The 17,656-nt window shown below is 33.9% G+C and overlaps 8 non-coding genes across 8 annotated transcripts; all 8 read left to right on the top strand.

The window, feature by feature from the left end:
- On the top strand, window positions 1–93 carry TRNAI-UAU (transfer RNA isoleucine (anticodon UAU)). Its single transcript is given in 2 exon segments — window positions 1–38; window positions 58–93. It is a non-coding gene; the product is annotated as a tRNA-Ile (tRNA).
- Window positions 94–1,512: 1,419 nt separating this feature from the next.
- On the top strand, window positions 1,513–1,605 carry TRNAI-UAU (transfer RNA isoleucine (anticodon UAU)). The gene is given in 2 exon segments: window positions 1,513–1,550; window positions 1,570–1,605. It is a non-coding gene; the product is annotated as a tRNA-Ile (tRNA).
- Window positions 1,606–3,024: 1,419 nt separating this feature from the next.
- On the top strand, window positions 3,025–3,117 carry TRNAI-UAU (transfer RNA isoleucine (anticodon UAU)). Its single transcript is given in 2 exon segments — window positions 3,025–3,062; window positions 3,082–3,117. It is a non-coding gene; the product is annotated as a tRNA-Ile (tRNA).
- A 1,419-nt stretch (window positions 3,118–4,536) lies between these two features.
- On the top strand, window positions 4,537–4,629 carry TRNAI-UAU (transfer RNA isoleucine (anticodon UAU)). Its single transcript is given in 2 exon segments — window positions 4,537–4,574; window positions 4,594–4,629. It is a non-coding gene; the product is annotated as a tRNA-Ile (tRNA).
- Window positions 4,630–7,560: 2,931 nt separating this feature from the next.
- Window positions 7,561–7,653, top strand: TRNAI-UAU (transfer RNA isoleucine (anticodon UAU)). Its single transcript is given in 2 exon segments — window positions 7,561–7,598; window positions 7,618–7,653. It is a non-coding gene; the product is annotated as a tRNA-Ile (tRNA).
- Window positions 7,654–9,073: 1,420 nt separating this feature from the next.
- On the top strand, window positions 9,074–9,166 carry TRNAI-UAU (transfer RNA isoleucine (anticodon UAU)). The gene is given in 2 exon segments: window positions 9,074–9,111; window positions 9,131–9,166. It is a non-coding gene; the product is annotated as a tRNA-Ile (tRNA).
- A 1,418-nt stretch (window positions 9,167–10,584) lies between these two features.
- On the top strand, window positions 10,585–10,677 carry TRNAI-UAU (transfer RNA isoleucine (anticodon UAU)). The gene is given in 2 exon segments: window positions 10,585–10,622; window positions 10,642–10,677. It is a non-coding gene; the product is annotated as a tRNA-Ile (tRNA).
- A 4,424-nt stretch (window positions 10,678–15,101) lies between these two features.
- TRNAI-UAU (transfer RNA isoleucine (anticodon UAU)) lies at window positions 15,102–15,194 on the top strand. The gene is given in 2 exon segments: window positions 15,102–15,139; window positions 15,159–15,194. It is a non-coding gene; the product is annotated as a tRNA-Ile (tRNA).
- Window positions 15,195–17,656: the final 2,462 nt, after the last annotated feature.

Here is a 17,656-nt window from a genome sequence, read left to right as displayed (position 1 = left end):
GCTCCTGTGGTGCAATCGGTCAGCGCGCAGTACTTATAAGACAGTATCTGTTGAGCAATGCCGAGGTTGTGAGTTCAAGCCTCACCTGGAGCAAATGTAATTTTTTTTCTAATGTCATCAGTTAATGATTATCATCTGCTACCTGAACATCCTGATATGAAGGCAGAAAAAAATCACAAACATGACTGTTTTTAAGGTACCAGTACACACATCTGCTTTGGTTCATATGCACTGTAAACATTACTTTAGTTAGTCAACAAAATGGAATGCAAAAGACTACCTCTTTATTGGTAAAAGAGTTGCATCAATCTGTTTTGCTGCAATGTAACATGAGGGTCCACACTATTAGGTCTGGTTAGTACAATCACATTTCTTGCTGGGATTTGTAAAGCAAAGAACACAAATAAACGGCTTTCCTATATCGCAACAATTAATGACTATACTAATGAAAAAATCAGTTTCACACAAAGATGTTACTAAGCCCCACTGGCCTAATGGATAAGGCACTGGCCTCCTAAGCTAGGGATTGTGGTTTCAAGTCTCATCTGGGCTTTATTTCATCCATATAATTACTGGAGATGTTCCCTTTATTCTTGCTTGATACTGCACAAATGGCTCCACCAGAAACTTTTATCTGCTTAACAATCTGGTACTGTTCAGCTTGCAAAATTATGGCCCTGTATCTAAAAGCAGACATTTATCCTGATGACATTGTGGATTAGTTTCCAGATAAGTTTGCTATCACCTGGGACAGTGGCTTCAAGTCTCATCTAGGATGCATGTTCCTTTGATGCTCATTCTCATTCTAGAAGTTATGCTTTTTTTCAATGCAGGTGACTGTCTTAATGGTATTGCATGAAATCCATATATACCAAAACATACCTATTAAGTTTTAATTGCAATTTAATATCAGAGTGGCTACAAAATAACAATGTCTATGGCAATTGCTGATGGGTTTCTTGAAGTCCTTTCATCCATGTCATCAAAAGGGTAATTTTCTGCTTTTTATATTTCTTTGGACACTGACTTTACTGACAATTTAGGTGCTACAGACCAAAAAAACAATGTTTACCTTTAAATATAGAGCACAAGTGAGATTTAACTTATTTTTATTTAAAGATACTGCACTTTTTGGTATTATAGTGTATATTTTCCCTATGCAACATTGAAGTTACATATATTTATAGCAAATATTATTTAAAATAAATAAACAGGAATTATTTATAAACAGGAATTATTTTACAATTATGATAATATTGAACTGTACAGCAATGGCATGAATTCATTGCAATATACACCTAAGGATACATAAAACTGGGCAATAACACAAATGCACAATATAATTGATTAACTTATGATTGGAATATTACTTTTATTAGGTACTTTAGTATTGGGTGCAGTAGTTTAGTGGATTTAAAAAGTAACTAATTTAAAATTAATAAACCAAGTTAATATACTTAGTCAACTCGATGCTAAAATCACTCAACTAAAAATAATACACTTTGACCATGTGCTCCTGTGGTGCAATCGGTCAGCGCGCAGTACTTATAAGACAGTATCTGTTGAGCAATGCCGAGGTTGTGAGTTCAAGCCTCACCTGGAGCAAATGTAATTTTTTTTCTAATGTCATCAGTTAATGATTATCATCTGCTACCTGAACATCCTGATATGAAGGCAGAAAAAAATCACAAACATGACTGTTTTTAAGGTACCAGTACACACATCTGCTTTGGTTCATATGCACTGTAAACATTACTTTAGTTAGTCAACAAAATGGAATGCAAAAGACTACCTCTTTATTGGTAAAAGAGTTGCATCAATCTGTTTTGCTGCAATGTAACATGAGGGTCCACACTATTAGGTCTGGTTAGTACAATCACATTTCTTGCTGGGATTTGTAAAGCAAAGAACACAAATAAACGGCTTTCCTATATCGCAACAATTAATGACTATACTAATGAAAAAATCAGTTTCACACAAAGATGTTACTAAGCCCCACTGGCCTAATGGATAAGGCACTGGCCTCCTAAGCTAGGGATTGTGGTTTCAAGTCTCATCTGGGCTTTATTTCATCCATATAATTACTGGAGATGTTCCCTTTATTCTTGCTTGATACTGCACAAATGGCTCCACCAGAAACTTTTATCTGCTTAACAATCCGGTACTGTTCAGCTTGCAAAATTATGGCCCTGTATCTAAAAGCAGACATTTATCCTGATGACATTGTGGATTAGTTTCCGGATAAGTTTGCTATCACCTGGGACAGTGGCTTCAAGTCTCATCTAGGATGCATGTTCCTTTGATGCTCATTCTCATTCTAGAAGTTATGCTTTTTTTCAATGCAGGTGACTGTCTTAATGGTATTGCATGAAATCCATATATACCAAAACATACCTATTAAGTTTTAATTGCAATTTAATATCAGAGTGGCTACAAAATAACAATGTCTATGGCAATTGCTGATGGGTTTCTTGAAGTCCTTTCATCCATGTCATCAAAAGGGTAATTTTCTGCTTTTTATATTTCTTTGGACACTGACTTTACTGACAATTTAGGTGCTACAGACCAAAAAAACAATGTTTACCTTTAAATATAGAGCACAAGTGAGATTTAACTTAATTTAATTTAAAGATACTGCACTTTTTGGTATTATAGTGTATATTTTCCCTATGCAACATTGAAGTTACATATATTTATAGCAAATATTATTTAAGATAAATAAACAGGAATTATTTATAAACAGGAATTATTTTACAATTTTGATAATATTGAACTGTACAGCAATGGCATGAATTCATTGCAATATACACCTAAGGATACATAAAACTGGGCAATAACACAAATGCACAATATAATTGATTAACTTATGATTAGAATATTACTTTTATTAGGTACTTTAGTATTGGGTGCAGTAGTTTAGTGGATTTAAAAAGTAACTAATTTAAAATTAATAAACCAAGTTAATATACTTAGTCAACTCGATGCTAAAATCACTCAACTAAAAATAATACACTTTGACCATGTGCTCCTGTGGTGCAATCGGTCAGCGCGCAGTACTTATAAGACAGTATCTGTTGAGCAATGCCGAGGTTGTGAGTTCAAGCCTCACCTGGAGCAAATGTAATTTTTTTTCTAATGTCATCAGTTAATGATTATCATCTGCTACCTGAACATCCTGATATGAAGGCAGAAAAAAATCACAAACATGACTGTTTTTAAGGTACCAGTACACACATCTGCTTTGGTTCATATGCACTGTAAACATTACTTTAGTTAGTCAACAAAATGGAATGCAAAAGACTACCTCTTTATTGGTAAAAGAGTTGCATCAATCTGTTTTGCTGCAATGTAACATGAGGGTCCACACTATTAGGTCTGGTTAGTACAATCACATTTCTTGCTGGGATTTGTAAAGCAAAGAACACAAATAAACGGCTTTCCTATATCGCAACAATTAATGACTATACTAATGAAAAAATCAGTTTCACACAAAGATGTTACTAAGCCCCACTGGCCTAATGGATAAGGCACTGGCCTCCTAAGCTAGGGATTGTGGTTTCAAGTCTCATCTGGGCTTTATTTCATCCATATAATTACTGGAGATGTTCCCTTTATTCTTGCTTGATACTGCACAAATGGCTCCACCAGAAACTTTTATCTGCTTAACAATCCGGTACTGTTCAGCTTGCAAAATTATGGCCCTGTATCTAAAAGCAGACATTTATCCTGATGACATTGTGGATTAGTTTCCAGATAAGTTTGCTATCACCTGGGACAGTGGCTTCAAGTCTCATCTAGGATGCATGTTCCTTTGATGCTCATTCTCATTCTAGAAGTTATGCTTTTTTTCAATGCAGGTGACTGTCTTAATGGTATTGCATGAAATCCATATATACCAAAACATACCTATTAAGTTTTAATTGCAATTTAATATCAGAGTGGCTACAAAATAACAATGTCTATGGCAATTGCTGATGGGTTTCTTGAAGTCCTTTCATCCATGTCATCAAAAGGGTAATTTTCTGCTTTTTATATTTCTTTGGACACTGACTTTACTGACAATTTAGGTGCTACAGACCAAAAAAACAATGTTTACCTTTAAATATAGAGCACAAGTGAGATTTAACTTATTTTTATTTAAAGATACTGCACTTTTTGGTATTATAGTGTATATTTTCCCTATGCAACATTGAAGTTACATATATTTATAGCAAATATTATTTAAAATAAATAAACAGGAATTATTTATAAACAGGAATTATTTTACAATTATGATAATATTGAACTGTACAGCAATGGCATGAATTCATTGCAATATACACCTAAGGATACATAAAACTGGGCAATAACACAAATGCACAATATAATTGATTAACTTATGATTGGAATATTACTTTTATTAGGTACTTTAGTATTGGGTGCAGTAGTTTAGTGGATTTAAAAAGTAACTAATTTAAAATTAATAAACCAAGTTAATATACTTAGTCAACTCGATGCTAAAATCACTCAACTAAAAATAATACACTTTGACCATGTGCTCCTGTGGTGCAATCGGTCAGCGCGCAGTACTTATAAGACAGTATCTGTTGAGCAATGCCGAGGTTGTGAGTTCAAGCCTCACCTGGAGCAAATGTAATTTTTTTTCTAATGTCATCAGTTAATGATTATCATCTGCTACCTGAACATCCTGATATGAAGGCAGAAAAAAATCACAAACATGACTGTTTTTAAGGTACCAGTACACACATCTGCTTTGGTTCATATGCACTGTAAACATTACTTTAGTTAGTCAACAAAATGGAATGCAAAAGACTACCTCTTTATTGGTAAAAGAGTTGCATCAATCTGTTTTGCTGCAATGTAACATGAGGGTCCACACTATTAGGTCTGGTTAGTACAATCACATTTCTTGCTGGGATTTGTAAAGCAAAGAACACAAATAAACGGCTTTCCTATATCGCAACAATTAATGACTATACTAATGAAAAAATCAGTTTCACACAAAGATGTTACTAAGCCCCACTGGCCTAATGGATAAGGCACTGGCCTCCTAAGCTAGGGATTGTGGTTTCAAGTCTCATCTGGGCTTTATTTCATCCATATAATTACTGGAGATGTTCCCTTTATTCTTGCTTGATACTGCACAAATGGCTCCACCAGAAACTTTTATCTGCTTAACAATCCGGTACTGTTCAGCTTGCAAAATTATGGCCCTGTATCTAAAAGCAGACATTTATCCTGATGACATTGTGGATTAGTTTCCGGATAAGTTTGCTATCACCTGGGACAGTGGCTTCAAGTCTCATCTAGGATGCATGTTCCTTTGATGCTCATTCTCATTCTAGAAGTTATGCTTTTTTTCAATGCAGGTGACTGTCTTAATGGTATTGCATGAAATCCATATATACCAAAACATACCTATTAAGTTTTAATTGCAATTTAATATCAGAGTGGCTACAAAATAACAATGTCTATGGCAATTGCTGATGGGTTTCTTGAAGTCCTTTCATCCATGTCATCAAAAGGGTAATTTTCTGCTTTTTATATTTCTTTGGACACTGACTTTACTGACAATTTAGGTGCTACAGACCAAAAAAACAATGTTTACCTTTAAATATAGAGCACAAGTGAGATTTAACTTATTTTTATTTAAAGATACTGCACTTTTTGGTATTATAGTGTATATTTTCCCTATGCAACATTGAAGTTACATATATTTATAGCAAATATTATTTAAGATAAATAAACAGGAATTATTTATAAACAGGAATTATTTTACAATTATGATAATATTGAACTGTACAGCAATGGCATGAATTCATTGCAATATACACCTAAGGATACATAAAACTGGGCAATAACACAAATGCACAATATAATTGATTAACTTATGATTGGAATATTACTTTTATTAGGTACTTTAGTATTGGGTGCAGTAGTTTAGTGGATTTAAAAAGTAACTAATTTAAAATTAATAAACCAAGTTAATATACTTAGTCAACTCGATGCTAAAATCACTCAACTAAAAATAATACACTTTGACCATGTGCTCCTGTGGTGCAATCGGTCAGCGTGCAGTGCTTATAAGGCAGTATCTGTTGAGCAATGCCGAGGTTGTGAGTTCAAGCCTCACCTGGAGCAAATGTAATTTGTTTTCTAATGTCATCAGTTAATGATTATCATCTGCTACCTGAACATCCTGATATGAAGGCAGAAAAAAATCACAAACATGACTGTTTTTAAGGTACCAGTACACACATCTGCTTTGGTTCATATGCACTGTAAACATTACTTTAGTTAGTCAACAAAATGGAATGCAAAAGACTACCTCTTTATTGGTAAAAGAGTTGCATCAATCTGTTTTGCTGCAATGTAACATGAGGGTCCACACTATTAGGTCTGGTTAGTACAATCACATTTCATGCTGGGATTTGTAAAGCAAAGAACACAAATAAACGGCTTTTCTATATCGCAACAATTAATGATTATACTAATGAAAAAATCAGTTTCACACAAAGATGTTACTAAGCCCCACTGGCCTAAAGGATAATGCACTGGCCTCCTAAGCTAGGGATTGAGGTTTCAAGTCTCATCTGGGCTTTATTTCATCCATATAATTACTGGAGATGTTCCCTTTATTCTTGCTTGATACTGCACAAATGGCTCCACCAGAAACTTTTATCTGCTTAACAATCCGGTACTGTTCAGCTTGCAAAATTATGGCCCTGTATCTAAAAGCAGACATTTATCCTGATGACATTGTGGATTAGTTTCCGGATAAGTTTGCTATCACCTGGGACAGTGGCTTCAAGTCTCATCTAGGATGCATGTTCCTTTGATGCTCATTCTCATTCTAGAAGTTATGCTTTTTTTCAATGCAGGTGACTGTCTTAATGGTATTGCATGAAATCCATATATACCAAAACATACCTATTAAGTTTTAATTGCAATTTAATATCAGAGTGGCTACAAAATAACAATGTCTATGGCAATTGCTGATGGGTTTCTTGAAGTCCATTCATCCATGTCATCAAAAGGGTAATTTTCTGCATTTTATATTTCTTTGGACACTGACTTTACTGACAATTTAGGTGCTACAGACCAAAAAAACAATGTTTACCTTTAAATATAGAGCACAAGTGAGATTTAACTTATTTTTATTTAAAGATACTGCACTTTTTGGTATTATAGTGTATATTTTCCCTATGCAACAATGAAGTTACATATATTTATAGCAAATATTATTTAAGATAAATAAACAGGAATTATTTATAAACAGGAATTATTTTACAATTTTGATAATATTGAACTGTACAGCAATGGCATGAATTCATTGCAATATACACCTAAGGATACATAAAACTGGGCAATAACACAAATGCACAATATAATTGATTAACTTATGATTAGAATATTACTTTTATTAGGTACTTTAGTATTGGGTGCAGTAGTTTAGTGGATTTAAAAAGTAACTAATTTAAAATTAATAAACCAAGTTAATATACTTAGTCAACTCGATGCTAAAATCACTCAACTAAAAATAATACACTTTGACCATGTGCTCCTGTGGTGCAATCGGTCAGCGCGCAGTACTTATAAGACAGTATCTGTTGAGCAATGCCGAGGTTGTGAGTTCAAGCCTCACCTGGAGCAAATGTAATTTTTTTTCTAATGTCATCAGTTAATGATTATCATCTGCTACCTGAACATCCTGATATGAAGGCAGAAAAAAACCACAAACATGACTGTTTTTAAGGTACCAGTACACACATCTGCTTTGGTTCATATGCACTGTAAACATTACTTTAGTTAGTCAACAAAATGGAATGCAAAAGACTACCTCTTTATTGGTAAAAGAGTTGCATCAATCTGTTTTGCTGCAATGTAACATGAGGGTCCACACTATTAGGTCTGGTTAGTACAATCACATTTCTTGCTGGGATTTGTCAAGCAAAGAACACAAATAAACGGCTTTCCTATATCGCAACAATTAATGACTATACTAATGAAAAAATCAGTTTCACACAAAGATGTTACTAAGCCCCACTGGCCTAATGGATAAGGCACTGGCCTCCTAAGCTAGGGATTGTGGTTTCAAGTCTCATCTGGGCTTTATGTCATCCATATAATTACTGGAGATGTTCCCTTTATTCTTGCTTGATACTGCACAAATGGCTCCACCAGAAACTTTTATCTGCTTAACAATCCGGTACTGTTCAGCTTGCAAAATTATGGCCCTGTATCTAAAAGCAGACATTTATCCTGATGACATTGTGGATTAGTTTCCGGATAAGTTTGCTATCACCTGGGACAGTGGCTTCAAGTCTCATCTAGGATGCATGTTCCTTTGATGCTCATTCTCATTCTAGAAGTTATGCTTTTTTTTCAATGCAGGTGACTGTCTTAATGATATTGCATGAAATCCATATATACCAAAACATACCTATTAAGTTTTAATTGCAATTTAATATCAGAGTGGCTACAAAATAACAATGTCTATGGCAATTGCTGATGGGTTTCTTGAAGTCCTTTCATCCATGTCATCAAAAGGGTAATTTTCTGCTTTTTATATTTCTTTGGACACTGACTTTACTGACAATTTAGGTGCTACAGACCCAAAAAACAATGTTTACCTTTAAATATAGAGCACAAGTGAGATTTAACTTATTTTTATTTAAAGATACTGCACTTTTTGGTATTATAGTGTATATTTTCCCTATGCAACATTGAAGTTACATATATTTATAGCAAATATTATTTAAGATAAATAAACAGAAATTATTTATAAACAGGAATTATTTTACAATTTTGATAATTTTGAACTGTACAGCAATGGCATGAATTCATTGCAATATACACCTAAGGATACATAAAACTGGGCAATAACACAAATGCACAATATAATTGATTAACTTATGATTGGAATATTACTTTTATTAGGTACTTTAGTATTGGGTGCAGTAGTTTAGTGGATTTAAAAAGTAACTAATTTAAAATTAATAAACCAAGGTAATATACTTAGTCAACTCGATGCTAAAATCACTCAACTAAAAATAATACATTTTGACCATGTGCTTCTGTGGCGCAATCGGTTAGCGCGCAGTACTTATAAGACAGTATCTGTTGAGCAATGCCGAGGTTGTGAGTTCAAGCCTCACCTGGAGCAAATGTAATTTGTTTTCTAATGTAATCAGTTAATGATTATCATCTGCTACCTGAACATCCTGATATGAAGGCAGAAAAATTCACAAACATGACTGTTTTTAAGGTACCAGTACACACATCTGCTTTGGTTCATATGCACTGTAAACATTACTTTAGTTAGTCAACAAAATGGAATGCAAAAGACTACCTCTTTATTGGTAAAAGAGTTGCATCAATCTGTTTTGCTGCAATGTAACATGAGGGTCCACACTATTAGGTCTGGTTAGTACAATCACATTTCATGCTGGGATTTGTAAAGCAAAGAACACAAATAAACGGCTTTCCTATATCGCAACAATTAATGATTATACTAATGAAAAAATCAGTTTCACACAAAGATGTTACTAAGCCCCACTGGCCTAATGGATAAGGCACTGGCCTCCTAAGCTAGGGATTGTGGTTTCAAGTCTCATCTGGGCTTTATTTCATCCATATAATTACTGGAGATGCTCCCTTTATTCTTGCTTGATACTGCACAAATGGCTCCACCGGAAACTTTTATCTGCTTAACAATCCGGTACTGTTCAGCTTGCAAAAATATGGCCCTGTATCTAAAAGCAGACATTTATCCTGATGACATTGTGGATTAGTTTCCGGATAAGTTTGGTATCACCTGGGACAGTGGCTTCAAGTCTCATCTAGGATGCATGTTCCTTTGATGCTCATTCTCATTCTAGAAGTTATGCTTTTTTTCAATGCAGGTGACTGTCTTAATGGTATTGCATGAAATCCATATATACCAAAACATACCTATTAAGTTTTAATTGCAATTTAATATCAGAGTGGCTACAAAATAACAATGTCTATGGCAATTGCTGATGGGTTTCTTGAAGTCCTTTCATCCATGTCATCAAAAGGGTAATTTTCTGCTTTTTATATTTCTTTGGACACTGACTTTACTGACAATTTAGGTGCTACAGACCAAAAAAACAATGTTTACCTTTAAATATAGAGCACAAGTGAGATTTAACTTATTTTTATTTAAAGATACTGCACTTTTTGGTATTATAGTGTATATTTTCCCTATGCAACATTGAAGTTACATATATTTATAGCAAATATTATTTAAGATAAATAAACAGGAATTATTTATAAAAAGGAATTATTTTACAAATATGATAATATTGAACTGTACAGCAATGGCATGAATTCATTGCAATATACACCTAAGGATACATAAAACTGGGCAATAACACAAATGCACAATATAATTGATTAACTTATGATTGGAATATTACTTTTATTAGGTACTTTAGTATTGGGTGCAGTAGTTTAGTGGATTTAAAAAGTAACTAATTTAAAATTAATAAACCAAGTTAATATACTTAGTCAACTCAATGCTAAAATCACTCAACTAAAAATAATATTCTTTGACCATGTGCTCCTGTGGTGCAATCGGTCAGCGCGCAGTACTTATAAGACAGTATCTGTTGAGCAATGCCGAGGTTGTGAGTTCAAGCCTCACCTGGAGCAAATGTAATTTTTTTTCTAATGTCATCAGTTAATGATTATCATCTGCTACCTGAACATCCTGATATGAAGGCAGAAAAAAATCACAAACATGACTGTTTTTAAGGTACCAGTACACACATCTGCTTTGGTTCAAATGCACTGTAAACATTACTTTAGTTAGTCAACAAAATGGAATGAAAAAGACTACCTCTTTATTGGTAAAAGAGTTGCATCAATCTGTTTTGCTGCAATGTAACATGAGGGTCCACACTATTAGGTCAGGTTAGTACAATCACATTTCATGCTGGGATTTGTAAAGCAAAGAACACAAATAAACGGCTTTTCTATATCGCAACAATTAATGATTATACTAATGAAAAAATCAGTTTCACACAAAGATGTTACTAAGCCCCACTGGCCTAAAGGATAATGCACTGGCCTCCTAAGCTAGGGATTGAGGTTTCAAGTCTCATCTGGGCTTTATTTCATCCATATAATTACTGGAGATGTTCCCTTTATTCTTGCTTGATACTGCACAAATGGCTCCACCAGAAACTTTTATCTGCTTAACAATCCGGTACTGTTCAGCTTGCAAAATTATGGCCCTGTATCTAAAAGCAGACATTTATCCTGATGACATTGTGGATTAGTTTCCGGATAAGTTTGCTATCACCTGTGACAGTGGCTTCAAGTCTCATCTAGGATGCATGTTCCTTTGATGCTCATTCTCATTCTAGAAGTTATGCTTTTTTTCAATGCAGGTGACTGTCTTAATGGTATTGCATGAAATCCATATATACCAAAACATACCTATTAAGTTTTAATTGCAATTTAATATCAGAGTGGCTACAAAATAACAATGTCTATGGCAATTGCTGATGGGTTTCTTGAAGTCCTTTCATCCATGTCATCAAAAGGGTAATTTTCTGCTTTTTATATTTCTTTGGACACTGACTTTACTGACAATTTAGGTGCTACAGACCAAAAAAACAATGTTTACCTTTAAATATAGAGCACAAGTGAGATTTAACTTATTTTTATTTAAAGATACTGCACTTTTTGGTATTATAGTGTATATTTTCCCTATGCAACATTGAAGTTACATATATTTATAGCAAATATTATTTAAGATAAATAAACAGAAATTATTTATAAACAGGAATTATTTTACAATTTTGATAATATTGAACTGTACAGCAATGGCATGAATTCATTGCAATATACACCTAAGGATACATAAAACTGGGCAATAACACAAATGCACAATATAATTGATTAACTTATGATTGGAATATTACTTTTATTAGGTACTTTAGTATTGGGTGCAGTAGTTTAGTGGATTTAAAAAGTAACTAATTTAAAATTAATAAACCAAGTTAATATACTTAGTCAACTCGATGCTAAAATCACTCAACTAAAAATAATACAATTTGACCATGTGCTCCTGTGGTGCAATCGGTTAGCGCGCGGTACTTATAAGACAGTATCTGTTGAGCAATGCCGAGGTTGTAAGTTCAAGCCTCACCTGGAGCAAATGTAATTTGTTTTCTAATGTAATCAGTTAATGATTATCATCTGCTACCTGAACATCCTGATATGAAGGCAGAAAAAAATCACAAACATGACTGTTTTTAAGGTACCAGTACACACATCTGCTTTGGTTCATATGCACTGTAAACATTACTTTAGTTAGTCAACAAAATGGAATGCAAAAGACTACCTCTTTATTGGTAAAAGAGTTGCATCAATCTGTTTTGCTGCAATGTAACATGAGGGTCCACACTATTAGGTCTGGTTAGTACAATCACATTTCATGCTGGGATTTGTAAAGCAAAGAACACAAATAAACGGCTTTCCTATATCGCAACAATTAATGACTATACTAATGAAAAAATCAGTTTCACACAAAGATGTTACTAAGCCCCACTGGCCTAATGGATAAGGCACTGGCCTCCTAAGCTAGGGATTGTGGTTTCAAGTCTCATCTGGGCTTTATTTCATCCATATAATTACTGGAGATGTTCCCTTTATTCTTGCTTGATACTGCACAAATGGCTCCACCAGAAACTTTTATCTGCTTAACAATCCGGTACTGTTCAGCTTGCAAAATTATGGCCCTGTATCTAAAAGCAGACATTTATCCTGATGACATTGTGGATTAGTTTCCGGATAAGTTTGCTATCACCTGTGACAGTGGCTTCAAGTCTCATCTAGGATGCATGTTCCTTTGATGCTCATTCTCATTCTAGAAGTTATGCTTTTTTTCAATGCAGGTGACTGTCTTAATGGTATTGCATGAAATCCATATATACCAAAACATACCTATTAAGTTTTAATTGCAATTTAATATCAGAGTGGCTACAAAATAACAATGTCTATGGCAATTGCTGATGGGTTTCTTGAAGTCCTTTCATCCATGTCATCAAAAGGGTAATTTTCTGCTTTTTATATTTCTTTGGACACTGACTTTACTGACAATTTAGGTGCTACAGACCAAAAAAACAATGTTTACCTTTAAATATAGAGCACAAGTGAGATTTAACTTATTTTTATTTAAAGATACTGCACTTTTTGGTATTATAGTGTATATTTTCCCTATGCAACATTGAAGTTACATATATTTATAGCAAATATTATTTAAGATAAATAAACAGAAATTATTTATAAACAGGAATTATTTTACAATTTTGATAATATTGAACTGTACAGCAATGGCATGAATTCATTGCAATATACACCTAAGGATACATAAAACTGGGCAATAACACAAATGCACAATATAATTGATTAACTTATGATTGGAATATTACTTTTATTAGGTACTTTAGTATTGGGTGCAGTAGTTTAGTGGATTTAAAAAGTAACTAATTTAAAATTAATAAACCAAGTTAATATACTTAGTCAACTCGATGCTAAAATCACTCAACTAAAAATAATACAATTTGACCATGTGCTCCTGTGGTGCAATCGGTTAGCGCGCGGTACTTATAAGACAGTATCTGTTGAGCAATGCCGAGGTTGTAAGTTCAAGCCTCACCTGGAGCAAATGTAATTTGTTTTCTAATGTAATCAGTTAATGATTATCATCTGCTACCTGAACATCCTGATATGAAGGCAGAAAAAAATCACAAACATGACTGTTTTTAAGGTACCAGTACTGCTTTGGTTCATATGCACTGTAAACATTACTTTAGTTAGTCAACAAAATGGAATGCAAAAGACTACCTCTTTATTGGTAAAAGAGTTGCATCAATCTGTTTTGCTGCAATGTAACATGAGGGTCCACACTATTAGGTCTGGTTAGTACAATCACATTTCATGCTGGGATTTGTAAAGCAAAGAACACAAATAAACGGCTTTCCTATATCGCAACAATTAATGACTATACTAATGAAAAAATCAGTTTCACACAAAGATGTTACTAAGCCCCACTGGCCTAATGGATAAGGCACTGGCCTCCTAAGCTAGGGATTGTGGTTTCAAGTCTCATCTGGGCTTTATTTCATCCATATAATTACTGTAGATGTTCCCTTTATTCTTGCTTGATACTGCACAAATGGCTCCACCAGAAACTTTTATCTGCTTAACAATCCGGTACTGTTCAGCTTGCAAAATTATGGCCCTGTATCTAAAAGCAGACATTTATCCTGATGACATTGTGGATAAGTTTGCTATCACCTGGGACAGTGGCTTCAAGTCTCATCTAGGATGCATGTTCCTTTGATGCTCATTCTCATTCTAGAAGTTATGCTTTTTTTCAATGCAGGTGACTGTCTTAATGGTATTGCATGAAATCCATATATACCAAAACATACCTATTAAGTTTTAATTGCAATTTAATATCAGAGTGGCTACAAAATAACAATGTCTATGGCAATTGCTGATGGGTTTCTTGAAGTCCTTTCATCCATGTCATCAAAAGGGTAATTTTCTGCTTTTTATATTTCTTTGGACACTGACTTTACTGACAATTTAGGTGCTACAGACCAAAAAAACAATGTTTACCTTTAAATATAGAGCACAAGTGAGATTTAACTTATTTTTATTTAAAGATACTGCACTTTTTGGTATTATAGTGTATATTTTCCCTATGCAACATTGAAGTTACATATATTTATAGCAAATATTATTTAAGATAAATAAACAGGAATTATTTATAAACAGGAATTATTTTACAATTTTGATAATATTGAACTGTACAGCAATGGCATGAATTCATTGCAATATACACCTAAGGATACATAAAACTGGGCAATAACACAAATGCACAATATAATTGATTAACTTATGATTAGAATATTACTTTTATTAGGTACTTTAGTATTGGGTGCAGTAGTTTAGTGGATTTAAAAAGTAACTAATTTAAAATTAATAAACCAAATTAATATACTTAGTCAACTCGATGCTAAAATCACTCAACTAAAAATAATACACTTTGACCATGTGCTCCTGTGGTGCAATCGGTCAGCGCGCAGTACTTATAAGACAGTATCTGTTGAGCAATGCCGAGGTTGTGAGTTCAAGCCTCACCTGGAGCAAATGTAATTTTTTTTCTAATGTCATCAGTTAATGATTAACATCTGCTACCTGAACATCCTGATATGAAGGCAGAAAAAAATCACAAACATGACTGTTTTTAAGGTACCAGTACACACATCTGCTTTGGTTCATATGCACTGTAAACATTACTTTAGTTAGTCAACAAAATGGAATGCAAAAGACTACCTCTTTATTGGTAAAAGAGTTGCATCAATCTGTTTTGCTGCAATGTAACATGAGGGTCCACACTATTAGGTCTGGTTAGTACAATCACATTTCATGCTGGGATTTGTAAAGCAAAGAACAGAAATAAACGGCTTTCCTATATCGCAACAATTAATGATTATACTAATGAAAAAATCAGTTTCACACAAAGATGTTACTAAGCCCCACTGGCCTAATGGATAAGGCACTGGCCTCCTAAGCTAGGGATTGTGGTTTCAAGTCTCATCTGGGCTTTATTTCATCCATATAATTACTGGAGATGTTCCCTTTATTCTTGCTTGATACTGCACAAATGGCTCCACCAGAAACTTTTATCTGCTTAACAATCCGGTACTGTTCAGCTTGCAAAATTATGGCCCTGTATCTAAAAGCAGACATTTATCCTGATGACATTGTGGATTAGTTTCCGGATAAGTTTGCTATCACCTGGGACTGTGGCTTCAAGTCTCATCTAGGATGCATGTTCCTTTGATGCTCATTCTCATTCTAGAAGTTATGCTTTTTTTCAATGCAGGTGACTGTCTTAATGGTATTGCATGAAATCCATATATACCAAAACATACCTATTAAGTTTTAATTGCAATTTAATATCAGAGTGGCTACAAAATAACAATGTCTATGGCAATTGCTGATGGGTTTCTTGAAGTCCTTTCATCCATGTCATCAAAAGGGTAATTTTCTGCTTTTTATATTTCTTTGGACACTGACTTTACTGACAATTTAGGTGCTACAGACCAAAAAAACAATGTTTACCTTTAAATATAGAGCACAAGTGAGATTTAACTTATTTTTATTTAAAGATACTGCACTTTTTGGTATTATAGTGTATATTTTCCCTATGCAACATTGAAGTTACATATATTTATAGCAAATATTATTTAAGATAAATAAACAGGAATTATTTATAAACAGGAATTATTTTACAATTTTGATAATATTGAACTGTACAGCAATGGCATGAATTCATTGCAATATACACCTAAGGATACATAAAACTGGGCAATAACACAAATGCACAATATAATTGATTAACTTATGATTAGAATATTACTTTTATTAGGTACTTTAGTATTGGGTGCAGTAGTTTAGTGGATTTAAACAGTAACTAATTTAAAATTAATAAACCAAGTTAATATACTTAGTCAACTCGATGCTAAAATCACTCAACTAAAAATAATACGCTTTGACCATGTGCTCCTGTGGTGCAATCGGTCAGCGCGCAGTACTTATAAGACAGTATCTGTTGAGCAATGCCGAGGTTGTGAGTTCAAGCCACACCTGGAGCAAATGTAATTTTTTTTCTAATGTCATCAGTTAATGATTATCATCTGCTACCTGAACATCCTGATATGAAGGCAGAAAAAAATCACAAACATGACTGTTTTTAAGGTACCAGTACACACATCTGCTTTGGTTCATATGCACTGTAAACATTACTTTAGTTAGTCAACAAAATGGAATGCAAAAGACTACCTCTTTATTGGTAAAAGAGTTGCATCAATCTGTTTTGCTGCAATGTAACATGAGGGTCCACACTATTAGGTCTGGTTAGTACAATCACATTTCATGCTGGGATTTGTAAAGCAAAGAACACAAATAAACGGCTTTCCTATATCGCAACAATTAATGATTATACTAATGAAAAAATCAGTTTCACACAAAGATGTTACTAAGCCCCACTGGCCTAATGGATAAGGCACTGGCCTCCTAAGCTAGGGATTGTGGTTTCAAGTCTCATCTGGGCTTTATTTCATCCATATAATTACTGGAGATGTTCCCTTTATTCTTGCTTGATACTGCACAAATGGCTCCACCAGAAACTTTTATCTGCTTAACAATCCGGTACTGTTCAGCTTGCAAAATTATGGCCCTGTATCTAAAAGCAGACATTTATCCTGATGACATTGTGGATTAGTTTCCGGATAAGTTTGCTATCACCTGGGACAGTGGCTTCAAGTCTCATCTAGGATGCATGTTCCTTTGATGCTCATTCTCATTCTAGAAGTTATGCTTTTTTTCAATGCAGGTGACTGTCTTAATGGTATTGCATGAAATCCATATATACCAAAACATACCTATTAAGTTTTAATTGCAATTTAATATCAGAGTGGCTACAAAATAACAATGTCTATGGCAATTGCTGATGGGTTTCTTGAAGTCCTTTCATCCATGTCATCAAAAGGGTAATTTTCTGCTTTTTATATTTCTTTGGACACTGACTTTACTGACAATTTAG

The sequence above is a fragment of the Taudactylus pleione genome, unplaced genomic scaffold (genome assembly GCF_031769625.1).
Source record: "Taudactylus pleione unplaced genomic scaffold, aTauple2 ptg000473l, whole genome shotgun sequence".
NCBI classification, from domain to species: domain Eukaryota; kingdom Metazoa; phylum Chordata; class Amphibia; order Anura; family Myobatrachidae; genus Taudactylus; species Taudactylus pleione.
Note: the sequence above shows the minus strand (reverse complement) of the source record. Positions and strands in the feature narration are given on the sequence as shown.